We start from the raw sequence: 9,822 nt of genomic DNA, 5'->3' as shown, positions 1-9,822 counted from the left end.
GTGACACCGATGGGCATTAATTAACTTAAGATTAGAGTTAACTATTTTTGTATTCATTTATATTATGAATGAATAACATTTACGAGAAAAGCTTAGTGACTCGATAGCTTGTTCTCTTGACACATTATGGAGACATATAGCGCCATTACTGATGACGATTCGCGAATTTTAATCTCGCTTAAAGCTCTTACATTCACTCTTTATCTCAAGATGTTATGTTACATTACATAGTTTTCATTCTAAACATTTGAATATAAGTTAAGTTAACAGTTTTTAGTGCCCGGCAGGAGCTCCTCGTCCGTACCACCGAAATATTACGCGCCTACGCGTTTGTTACACTTGTAGACAGAAACTAATACCCTATCTAGAGACCTACACGACTGATTAATAGACTCCAGTTAATCCTCCACTAGCTACTGTGATATTAAATAACCGCCGATTTATCTATATTTACCTACAGTTATTTATTTAACCCGGCAAATTGAAAAATAAAACCGCTTGCGTAATTTATTTCACTCAACAATCTCATTCTCTGATGATTCTTTTATCTTTTGTTTAATTATTACTTTTTTTTTTTAATTTTTTCAATTCTCTGTCAGATTTTATTTTATATAATTTATATCGTAGATAAATTTTATTTAATTGGTCTATTCATTACAGTATTTTGGTTGTTGAGAAAGCCAGTTAGTTTAAATTTTAACCTGATTTTAGGAATAGTTGTGTAGAAAGTTACTTTCGTAGAGTGACAGGTTTTTATTTTTATAATTTTTTGGTACTAAAAAAATTTAATCATAATTTTTTACGACCGTAACTGATTTTAATAATCCTTAATTAATTAATATTTATATCAGAACGATGACAGATTTATCGATAAATTTTTTTTTTTTTTAATTTATAAAAACAGTAAATTTTTTTTACGACTAACTTTAATTAATTTTTTTTATTTAATAAATTTTTTAAAAAATAAAATTAATTATTTTTTATTTGATAAATTTTTTAAAAAATAAAATTAATTTTTTTTTCATTTAATAAATTTTTTAAAAAATAAAATTAATTTTTTTTTCATTTAATAAATTTTTTAAAAAATAAAATTAATTTTTTTTTTTACAAAAAATGACTAAATTGTCATTAAATAATTATTAATAATTAAATTTTTCATTCAATTAAAAAATTTTTTTTCAACAAAAAAATAATGACAATATTTATCAAAAATATACACGCAATTTATACGATTGATAACGAGTTGATGTCAGTTGTCACCGTTATAAAAGCGTCAGTGAAGCAGCTAGAAAATTTAATGACGATGCCAGAGAATTCAACAACAACAACTTGTTATTACGCTATTTATTAAACACATAAAACTATAAATTCATAACTCGGTAGATTTTATATCTGCAAGTATATCTACAGCCCAGTGCCTCCTATTTAATACCGTATCATTTAATTTATCATCATCTGAATCTAATTTATTTCCTTCAATTATTGATTATCATCAGCATTAGAATTACCAGGTGCCATAATTAAACCCTATATACATTTATACACTTATCTCCTTGTTAATTTTTATTTCATTTATTTTGGGAGTTTTTTTTTTTATTTTTATATACAGAAACAAGCTATACAAAAAATGACATCTCTTTACCGGAATACAATTGTCGATCTTGTTTTTTGGCCTTCACTCCTATCCTGAAAGACATATTTCAGGATAACAGCTACCGTTACCTACCGTATTAGGTCGAGCAACAACAACAGCAAGCCTACGCATTCTCTGGCAAAGAATCCCGAGACAATGCCTCGTTCCGCAAGATTATGTTAATTTGCTAATCCCTCACGTAATTCTTCAGCGTCCAAGTCATTTGTAAAAAATATTTACCGTCACTACACGCAATAGTAAAACTAAAAAGCCTTTTTTTTTTTTAATCTAATTTATCACAAACTAAAAACTGAAAGAAAAAAAATTTTTTAAATAAATCTTACACGGAGAGAAAAATATGGAAATCATTCCTATAGTTTTAATGAAATATTTTCCTATACCATTTTAGGAGCGATTACTTAAATTATGGGAATTGTATCCATAATTTTTGGGAAATATTACTATAATTATAGGAATAGTTCGTATAATTATAGGAACGATACCGATAATTATAATTGTAATATCGGCATGATTCCTAATATAATATATAGGAATAGTTTCTATAATATTATAGGAATCATTACTATAATATTATAGGAACCATTCCTATAATATTATGGGAACCATTCCCATAATATTATGCTGATGATGTCTAATAATATTGAGATATTTATCATTACAACTTAAGTTATTTGTGACTTTGATGACCACTTTGAAGCATTTGGAATTATTAGTAATTTCGATAATTTTACTTGTTTCCCAATAACATCATTTGAAATATGTAAAATAAGTAATATTGTTCATATAAATAGTAAAAATTACATACCTAAAAGGTAGATTTAATAAATATTCAACGTATGTATTGTAAATGAATAATTTGTTTTAAAAATAAAATGAAATTGTAAAAATAAACAATGAATTTCCATATCTACTTTGCTCCTCTAATTGTATAGTGAGAAAACATCCCTTTTATAAGAGAAACTTTGGAATTGCTACAATATTTTTCAGTATTATCTAACACAATAATAACTGAGTTGGAATAAACAATTTAAGATTAAGTACATACGTTAATAAAAATTATGAAAAAGAAATTTTTTCACTCTAGTGAAAGATCAATTTTTATTTACAAAAAAAAATATTAGCAAAAAAATATATAATAATTACTTTATATTTTTTATGTGATTGCTTCATTATTATGAACGTAAACATTTTTTTATTATTATGTGTCTCATTCCCATAATATTATAGAAACCATTCTCATAATATACTGAAGCTATTCCATTATTGTATAGGAATGTTTCCAATAAACTATGGGTATGGTTGCCATAATGAGTATAGGATTGATACCTATAATGATCATTTTATTATAGGAACCATTCCCATAATTTTTGGAAAGATTCCTATAAATTTCTCTCCGTGTAGTGATTAATTTTATAAAAAAAAAAAAAAAAAAAAAAAACAATTTACTTGCGTAAAAAAGTGGAAAAAAAATTGAAAATACCTAAAGGATGCCTGAGTCCAGAGTGAAGGACGATTAATGCAACTCGATGCACGCTTCCGAGCGTGGATTTTATTACGCTCGTTTGGATGAACCGAGACAGTCCGGGACTACATACACATAGACAAATATACACGCATGCGGTAGGTCTTTGGATCGCGAGGGAGGATATTAAGATTATTGGAACCCGATTGACGAGGACACGAGCACGAGGACACGTCTCTGTAAATTTATACAGCATACTCGTCCCCATGAATTTACAATAAAAAATACTTATGCATAAGTGGAGAATATCTGATCCGATCTGAGAACATTCATATAGATCGATACGATAGTTGCACAGTTTTGTCGGAAAAAGATTATCGTCATTAAGACGCATTCATGTCACTTTAGTACAATCATAAAAATCAATCCTGATGGAGATTATTTATGATGATGATAAAATGATAATGATAATGGCTTTGATAAATAATTTAAAATGATGCGGAAATAAGATCACTGGGATGTAAGATACACACGCGTCCTGGTGGCCGGCCAGCTGTCGCGTCATTTTATACGTCGAAGTTAAGTGGGTATTGGACTACTTGTGTATACTCTACACACGTCGTTTAAATTCTTTATAGTATAAAAAATTATTGTTTAAAAAACTAAAAAGTAGATAATAATAAAATTTTTTTTCAATAAATTTAAAATAAAAATAGATTTATTTTATTATAAAACATGCCTGACATTTAAAATTTCAACGAGTATGATATTTTTAGATTTATAAAAAAATTTTTAGAGTTTTAGGGAATAAAAGCGATGACTTTCACGGTTTATCAATAATTTTTATTAAATTCATTTATTTTGCACGTAAAAACTATGAATTAATGATGAAAAAATTTTTTAAAGCTTTTTTGATAATGAAAATTTTTAAAAATTAAATTCTGAAGAAAAAAAATTAATAACTTTTGCGATTTTTCAATGATTTTGTCTTCCTCGTTTTTCAACCCGAAAAAATTCTGGTAAATATTTACAAGTGGGGTCAACCATTTTAATTTTCATTTTTTTGAACGAAATTTCTATTTGATTTTATTGATATATTTTTTTTTGAAAAGTACATAAAAACTGAACAGTTAAAAAAAAAAAGTTGATTATCACAATTTTAACAAATTTTATAAATTTTTTAGAAAATTGTGATATTCAATTTTTTTATTTTTAAATTGTTCATTTTTTTATGTACTTTTCAAATAAAAAATATAAAAAAAATGATAAAGTAGAAATTTTATCCAAAAACATGAGCCAAAATTTTTTCCAACTTTTGAAGGCAAAAAAGCTATCGAAATCTTTATTTTTTTTTTTCGAGACATTTTTTATCATAAATGCGCCATAAAAACAAGCAGAATCAAAAAAAATTGAAATTATTCATTTTTCACCTAGTTAAGGCTCAAAATGGGATTAACCCCACTTGTAAATAATTACCAAAGTTCTAGAATTCTGCGCAATTCATAAATTAATAATATAATTTTATAAAATAAATTGTCAAAATAAAAAAGTTAATTTTAAATATCATAGTTGAAAAATTACAAATCATGACAGCTTAGTTTATTTATGCGAAGAAAAGTGCGAAGTCAGGGAGACGCGACATACACACTCTATATAATATAACTGGTATAAATTATCCATATAGATATATAAACATAAGAGACGTCTTGTTGCGTGGTTAGACACGAAAAAGAAGCCAACATGGCGTGCAGCAATAATCATCGATGGCCCGTATACATGGTTCGCGACGTATGCCTCTTCTTATCCACTTCCACTTCTTTTAATCCAACCATCGTAAATAAATAAATAAATAAAGTATCGTACTAGCACTAGTACGCGATAAATATAACTAAACCGAGAACGGAGAACCAAGTGTAGGTACCATACGGTAAATGATACCGAAATAAAACAACCACGAGCATATGCATGGAGGATTGATAAAAAATGGACATAGACAGGGTAAAAATGTGACACCTCAATGCATCGATTGCAACCACGGCGTAGAAAAGAAAAAGAGTCTGGGATGACCGAGTACGAGCAAGAGAAAGTTCTAGATCAGCTTGAAGCTCCAGAGCTAAGACAGCCAATACCAGACCGAGAAGAAGACGATCAACCAAGACTGCAGAAGATCGTCTTTCATGAAATCTCCGATCTCCGAGCGAAGTGATCGCGTGTCGGCCGCGTATTTTTTCCCTCAACCAGAATTACCCATCCGGAAGTTAATCAAGTAATACAATACAGTAAATGTCAAAATTATCTACCGATTTATTTATGATCATACACAGAAAGAAAAATTTCTTGACTGGAGAACAAAATTTTTGGCTCAAGAAAATTTTCGGGTGCCTGAAGGAAGACTGAAGTTGTGTTGGTCGAAGTTAAAATTTTTTTTGAAATTCTGTTCTTGGTGGAAGTAATTTTTTCTTAATTCAAATTATCATAAATACTTAATACAATAAATTTTTATATTTGATCAAGATTTTTAGATACTTTAGGGAAGCAGCGCCACCTACTTCAACTGAGATAAAAATTTTCTCACCTTGAGAAATTTTTTCTCTTGAATATTTGATACCCATTTTATATTATTTTAGCGTGCAATGATACATATTGAATGAAAACAAATTATTCAATATTATTTGATCTTCCCATTTGACATGTTAATCAATAAAAATATTCATGAAAATTTACTTCTATCTTTATATTTAATTTTTTGGAGCAAGAGAGAAATGTTCTCAAGACAAGAAAATTTACTTCTATCAAGAACTAAATTTCTTGGAGCAAGAGGCTGAATTTTCTCAAAAAAATAAGATTTTCTTGACTTAAATAAATTTTCTTGGATCAAGATAAGTTTTTCTTGAAATTCTATTCTTGGTGGATATAATTTTTTCTTAATTCAAATTATCATAAATACTAGATATGCTAAATTTTTATATTTGATCAAGATTTTAGATACTTTAGGGAAGCAACTCTACCTACTTCAGCTGAGAAAAAAATTTTCTTACCCTGAGAAAATTTTTTTCTTGAATATTTAAAACCTATTTTATATTATTTTAGCGTGCAATTATACATATTGAATGAAAAAAAAATGATTCAATATTATTTGATTTTCGCATTTGACATTTTAATCAATAAAAATATTAATGGAAATTTACTTCTATCTTTATATTTAATTTTTTAGAGCAAGAGAAAAATTTTCTCAAGACAAGAAAATTTACTTCTATGAAGAACTAAATTTCTTGAAGCAAGAGGCTGAATTTTCTCAAAACAAGATTTTCTTGACTTAAATAAATTTTCTTGGATCAAGATACGTATTTCTTAAAGCAAGAGAATTAATTTTGTTGGAAAAAGTGAAAATTCTTGGGTAAAAAAAAATTTTTTTTTTCACTTAAGAAAATAATTAGGAAGAAAAATATTTTCTTGGCTCAAGTGAACCTTTTTTTCTGTGTAAGAATAATAAATAGCGAGAAGTAAAGGAGTACTATGACTAGTGTCATTAATTCCTCCAAGTTTAAGGTCTCGTCTGAACTAAACACTCGTCTGTACTTTCATCAACGGACGTGGTAGCTCGTGAAGTACTTCTTGGAAAGATCATCTCGGTATGCACTGCACCAGCGAGATGTGATCGTCGAGTAGGCCTGCAGCTGTCGACGGCTCTGTACGCACGCTGTTGGTACAGTCTTAAGCGACCTTGCTCTTGTCCTTTCTAGGCTTATACTGCATCTCTGGTTACTCATACTCGCTCACTTGCATATTGCATATACATATAAATGTAATGCTACACAACATACAACTGAGCTCACGAACATACACAATACTCAACGTAATATAAGTATTGTCGTCCTTAGTTAGGAAATAAACATTCCAGCCGGAAGTACCGTGTCCTTGGTTATTTGACATGGATATTAATTGTGTAAAAAGCACGATCCGATTGATAGAAATAAATAAATAATTTAAAAAGTATCAGTATGTACCAGAGCAGTTATAAAAAGTGTCGAGTGTTTTTCAGCATTAGCATTTATAAAATAATCATTTTTATTGAGATTATTTGCCCGAGTAGACCACACCCTGTATTGTCTCATTCGGTGAACGTCCTTATTTCCACGTGACTACGGACTACGGGCCTACATAAACGTACGGTCAATAGTCGTCTTATTGTACCGGTCTTGTGAGTATACATGCTTAGAAAACACTGACAATGCTCATGAACGAACGCAAAGACGTTTGAGTTTAAGATTGCGTGGGTGAAACTCAAATAAGTATACTTCTCCAGTTTAAATCATCAGCTATAAATGTTTTACAATTATTATCTGAGTTGGAAACTGTAGAAATAAAATAATAAATTATTATTAAAATAATATTATAAATAATAATTTCCGTCAGTAATTATTTATTGCACTTTATCCCCACGAAAAAAACTTATAATTAGAATATAAACAAAATATATTTCATTTTATACACAAAATATATGTGAAGTATATTTGAACTATATCCAAAATATACTTGCATATATTTCAAATAAAAACAAATTATATTCGGTTTACTGAACTTTTGGCCGTTTTTGGTATATGAGAAATATATTTCAAATGAAAGTAAAATATATTATTAATATATTTATTTTATATGATGAATATAAGTTATGGAATATAATCGGAATATATGAGACATAAACTCACTGAATGTTAAAAATATAAGCTGTAAAATATATACAAATTATAATTTGTTTATATAAAAAATATACGAAAATTATATTTGAAATATGTACTAAAATTTTAAATGTCTGAAATTTTTGGATGCACCAGAAACTGACCAGAACCAATGTTCATTTAAATGAATAAGTTATCAAGTGCACGACTCAGGACGCATATATTTTAACTATAATTTCCGCATATTTTTCATATAAAAAAATTATAATTCGGATATATTTTGAATATATTTTGCAGCTTGTATTTTTCATACACAGTAAGTATACACAGTTATTTTTTAGAGGGTGATTTTTTAACATTTTGATACAGCAATAGTCCAATTAAAAATTATTTGAATGATCCAAACCAAAATATTATACCTCTATTAAATATTAATGATATTAAATATTTTTTTAAAGTGATATTAAATTTTAAATCAATTGTTTTTTCATACAAATGGAAGATTCTCTAAAATGGAGTTAGACAATTTGCTAATTAGAACGTCGATATGTTCCGGTTATATTTCATAACTTATATTTATCATCTATACTAATATTATAAAGAAGAAAGATTTGATTGTTTGTTTGTTATGCATCGGATAGGCTCCGAAACTACTGAACCGATTTGAAAAATTCTTTCACTGTTGGGAAGCTACACTATCCCCGGGTGACATAGGCTATATAACATCATAATTAATGTTGAAATTTTTGTTAAATAGCCGTGCGAAGTCGGGACGGACTGCTAGTATAAAATAAATATATAAATAATATATTTTACTTTTATTTGAAATATATTTCTCATATACCAAAAACATTTGAAATATACTTGAATTATATACAAGTATATTTCGAATATAATTCAAATATATTTCACATATATTTTGTGTATAAAATGAAATATATTTTTTTCATATTCTAATTATAAATTTTTTTCGTGGGGATAATATTTAAAATAGTTTAATCTTATTACCGCTATATCTGTCGAAGTTAATTCAATCAAGAATTTAATTGAATATAATATGCAGGCTGGAATCGGCCAGTCATATCATCAATGATCTGTGCTATTTGATTGAGAATAGCTGAGTATAGTACTCTAGACTCCAGAGGATAATAATCGATAGTCCTTGTACCAATCGACCGGTAATTTTTTATTCATTATTTTTATTTTCCTCGGACAATTTACAATTGCGATGGCTTGAATCTCGAATTGGAAATAAAGGAATCGGCGGGTATGAGGGTAACTGGTACATCGGATATCGGATGGGAGTCTGGGGAACAGAGCTGAAGCTCAAAGATGGACGTTGAGTCTCGTGCAATGTTTAAACGCCTCCACGTCTCCTGGATCACGCCACGCGCTGGCTCGCGTGATCGAAAGCCAAAACCTTTTTTTAAATCCGTAATCGTGGGAAGAGTTAAGAGTTGAGAGAGCAATGAGAGGGCTGATACGGAGAATAATAAATCCGGGTGATGAAGAGCGAAAAATATAAATTACCCATTGGATATATAAACGTAGAAAATTATATCCACACGTTATTATTTATATATGTCTATGTCTATGAGTAAGGTGGTTTAAATTTTTACAAAACTATTTTTGAAAGCGGATAAACTCGGAAACGGATAAACCGAGTTGAGTTAGTGAGTACCTGAGGTCATAGTTGACGCGTTCGCCGATTAAATCGCGGCTTTCTCTGACCCGCAACTCATGTATGAACTGTACTTAGATGTATTATGAACGAGTAGCTGGCGAACGGACACACGCCGGCATTACGCCAGCACTATTTTAACCCACCTCAAACAGTTTTACTTTATATGTACATTGTACAATAGAACAGAATAGAATAGAAGTAAAAGTATTTTAGTTATAAGTTATAGATAAGAATTATTTATAGATAATGTGTTTAAAAGCCATTGTTATGTCTTACGGACGAATTAACTAAATTATCCAAATACTTGGCTTGATCTCAAACCAACTTAACTGGAATTTTCATT

This window comes from Cotesia glomerata, linkage group LG2, assembly GCF_020080835.1.
Source record: "Cotesia glomerata isolate CgM1 linkage group LG2, MPM_Cglom_v2.3, whole genome shotgun sequence".
Lineage (NCBI taxonomy): Eukaryota > Metazoa > Arthropoda > Insecta > Hymenoptera > Braconidae > Cotesia > Cotesia glomerata.
Note: the sequence above shows the minus strand (reverse complement) of the source record.